This window comes from Rhopalosiphum maidis, chromosome 1 (genome assembly GCF_003676215.2).
Source record: "Rhopalosiphum maidis isolate BTI-1 chromosome 1, ASM367621v3, whole genome shotgun sequence".
In the NCBI taxonomy this organism is placed as follows: domain Eukaryota; kingdom Metazoa; phylum Arthropoda; class Insecta; order Hemiptera; family Aphididae; genus Rhopalosiphum; species Rhopalosiphum maidis.
In genome coordinates this window covers 84,329,429-84,334,064 of record NC_040877.1, presented here as the reverse complement: position 1 = coordinate 84,334,064, position 4,636 = coordinate 84,329,429, and positions in this window count along the sequence as shown.

Below are 4,636 nucleotides of genomic sequence, written 5' to 3'. Positions count from 1 at the left end.
ATAGATTTAAATTTAAATAATGTTTTTGGTATATTTATTGTTTATTTGATTATATTAAAGATGACTAACTAGTAGTTTTTGCATTTTATTCTACTTTCTGTGATATACATTATGTCGTGTCCAAAATTGTTTGTATGACTACAAGTTCAATCTATTTGGCTTGCAAATAATCTTCTTAATCTTGTATAAATTTTCTTTTATATTATGTTTTTTTTTAAACTAAGTTATTTATCTGTAAATTGTAAATAATAATAATGGTAACACCATATTAGAATGAACAAAATATGTAAACCACTTTTATTGATAGTTTATAGATTTTTATATAGCATAAATTTAAATTACACTGGTTTATTATATAATTTCAACAACGGATAATTTGCATTTTTTAGTGCAACTAAAAATTGAAATTGATGTTTTTTATACTTTGAAAATAAAATAATAGAATAAAAAAATTTTCATTTAATTTCTACCCAATTGTTACTACATTTAATAACTGCTGTTATTATAAATATACAATAATTGTTTATATTTTTGTTGAATTGTACTATGATACTTTGTGTAAATAATAGTACAAGTATTATTTTGAACATACCATTTTTTGATGAAACTAGATATGTTAATGTTTTTTTGAACGTATTTCATATCAATTTTATTGTTTATTTAAATTTAGTTAGAATGTTTTTATACAATATACATTAATTATTATTATCCTGTGTGAAGTGGTGTTGTAAATCACATGATTTAAAATTATCTTCTAACTAAAAACAATAGTGTGTGGCCAAAGATAAACGATAGTTTATTTCTCTGAACTGAAATTATTTTTTACTAAATTTTTGATTTCTTTTTAAACATTTTTCTTACAAATAATTATTACAAATATTAGCTTATAACATTTGATAATTTAGCAGCACTAAAAGTAACCCAGAATGTTATCAATTTAATCTATTATAAATAAATTAATATATTACTAAGTATTTAATAAAATATAGACTTTATTACTAAAAATACCATAAAGTTTAATTATGGTAATTTATTATGTTTTTGGAAAAAATATACTACTTTTTCGTAGTTCATTATCATAGTTTTAATTTTTATCCAATAGTTACTTTTAACGCAATAATTACAATTAACAGTCAGTTTGATTGTATTTGATCTTTAAAATATTTTATATGAATGTATAGATTGGAATCGTGGATCTATGATACACAATTTTACCTTTTAAAAAATATATATATATAAATACAAAACTATGGAAAAGATAGTCAACAATTTGTAAAACTATAGAAAAAGGAAATGACAACCGGTATTGTATACAATTATTGTAGTTAGTTGATACAAATAACAAAATTGTTAAAAAAAATCAAAAATCATTTACATGCTATTAACCAAAATTAATTTTAAAATAAATCTTATGCAGCACAGCAGATTCATTAAAATTATTTAATTATTAGTCAAAACAAGTCATTAATGATCACTTGTATGCAACCCTACATAAATGTTTTATAATTAATACCTATAGTTGCAATATACTCATACTTGTTGTGTAAACTATTAAATAATATATAATTATTCATTTTTTTTTTGTGTAAATATAGGCAATGCAGTTGTAAATTGAAAATTTGAATTATTAATTTCAAATTATTGTGTTGATGTGCAATACTAGGTATGTTAGTCAGTGTTAAACTATTTCTATGATACCTAGCATGTATAATAATGAATAATTTTGTTGAAATAACTGATATTAATACTTTAATACTGTGATGCTTACATCAAGCTAGAACAACCTAGACACCTAGTCAAAGTCAAAGTATACATTTGTAATACCTATTAGATACTTACTTTGTGTTTTTGATATAATTTACTTAGTTCTAACATGTGTTAATATTTTTTTGATAGAAGTATAACCGACTCGACATTGATTCTCAAATTACCATAGCACCACTGTTATGTAAACAGTTTCATTGGTATCATATTAGTAAAATTATTAATGTTTGATATTTTGTCGTTAAAATAATAATACCTAATAATTACCTACTATGGAATTTAAAACGTATTTCAAAGCATAGTATGATTATACATTTATACGGCATTATAGATAGGCTTAATAAATACATCGTAAACCCGTACGTTGAGATACTTTAAAATGTAAAATGATATTTTATGTTTTTGGGAATTGAGTTGGGACAAAATATGAAAGCATAAAAACAAAATGACTGTAATGGCTTAATAGCGTTTTTTCCATTTAAGTTTCAAAAATTCCACTCGTCAACCGTTATTTCCAACCTAACTTAATATTACTATATTATTATAACAATATGATAAAAAATATATAATTATATGTTAAAATATTATTCTCATTTACCAAAATTATTATATATTAAAATTAATACATATTATATTTTATACAATTATATTTATATTGATTGTATTTTATCGGGTATTGCAGTATACTGTACAGGAACAGCGTATTCGGTGGTCACTATTTTTCTCAGTAGGTTCACACGGCACATAAAACGCTTTTAAGGGGTTTGAATTAGGCAATTTAAATAGGACAAAAAAAAAAAATTAACATTTTTAATCGTACATTTAAATATATACTTATTAAAGTACCATACAAGTTACAAGTGGTCCCGTGTCATAACATTGTTGGTTATTGCATAATTGTGAGATTATTATACAAGAAAACGGTTTTACACGAAAAAAGGACCATTTAAGTCGTAGTTAAAAAAATCATATTTTTACAAGACAAAAGAGGGTATTAATATTAAATTTAAATGTGTTATAATAGTTTCATAGCGGTATACAGTATAGAGTCCAGTGGTAAGATTCTTATACCTAGAATTGTGTACCATTGTACCAAGTCAGGCAAATGTTTAATGTTATAATATGTGTATTTACATTCTTAGCATTATTTTGGAGTCCAAACAACAACAAAATGAATTTCAAATGAATTGAACAGAAGTTTTAAAACAATATTCTGTATTTTGTCCATTCAACAACCGGTATTATAATGTATTGAATACCAATACTATAACTATAACTTCATTAATTTAACTAATTTCGGGCGTTCTCAACACTGTGCCCGCATGAGTCGACTTTTTATAATGATTGATATAATGCAGTTGATTTAACAAATAAATATTGAATAGCTAGGTTTTAAGTTAAATCAACTACTTTATTTTTTGTATTTTATACGTGTGCTATGTAATTCGTGTGCACCAGTGCACTGGCCAGTGGCTATCCAACTATCCAAGACATCATCATTGTACATCACCGGTCCACTGAACGCGGTCAGTGTGTTACTCAGTCACTCATTGTGCAAAGATTAGTTGAGGGCTCAGGTAAGAGCACATCATGTCACATTCTCGTTGTAGAGAAGACGTCTATTCGTGTACGCTTCTATGATTCTTTGCATTTTTAGCATACGCGATAAACAGTATCTATTTTAAGCAATGCTCAATAATATAGGTAATTCTTGATACAGACTTTGTAATTATTTATTATTTATAGGATAAAATTGATAATACATTATATATTAGCCATTTGAATAATACCTATATCTGTTCCATCCATATCTCTTTTACCTGTTTCGTGAAATGGACAATGTTTGCGCTCATCTAACAAAACAGAACAGCAGTTACTTATTACGCCACTATATACTGTATACACAATATGGAAATATGGAATATGACGGATGACATTTCGCGAAATGTATGTATCTTTAAACTATATTATAGGTATTTACATAACAGGAACTAACTTGCCTTTAAATTTTTAACTAGCTTATGCACAGCACTGTTAATTGACATTAAAATAGATTATCATACCAAGCAAATAGTGAATATTATGTTCTCCAGACTATTCAGCCTTTCAGCGTTTTAAGGCTGATATAAAATGTTATTATCGAAGAAATAATTTAAAAATTTGTTTAAATAAATAATAATAATATTAATAATGTACAATTAGAACGACTGAATTTAATTTCAAATAGTAAAAATGTATAAAATATATGTTTAAATGTTTTTTTTTTTTATTTGGCAACTATAATAAAATTATCAAATTAATAATAATGAATCATCGAATAAACTAAATTGTGAAAAACGAAATTCGTTTTTATTTTCTAGATTGTAACGTTTAATGTTTCGAAATATAATATATAAAAAATAAATGACACCAAATTAAGTATAATGTTTTTTAAGTATACATTTCGCGAAATGTTATCCATATCATCGCATAGTTGTTAAGCGATGAGTAGAAACCGCGGTTCTATTTCGTTTTCGTGAAATTAACGCAAACGTTGTCCATTTTACAAGACTATTTATAATGTGATATACCTAATATTATGGGTGTGATGCATAATAAGTATTGTAACAGTAGTGCTTAAATATAATATTATATTACAGCAGCTACCCCGAAATATTAGGTACATTTAAAAAATCATTTTTATTTTTAATGGTCTATGAAAATCACTAGAAAAATTGATCAGATCCCCTCCTCCCGAAGAAAAATTCTGGCTACACCACTGTTATATTATATTACATTATAAGTGTATGATTTACAACACACTCGCGCACGTCATGTATAAGTTGTAGGTATAAGAGTGTACAATAGCTCATTTATGTATATAATATGTATA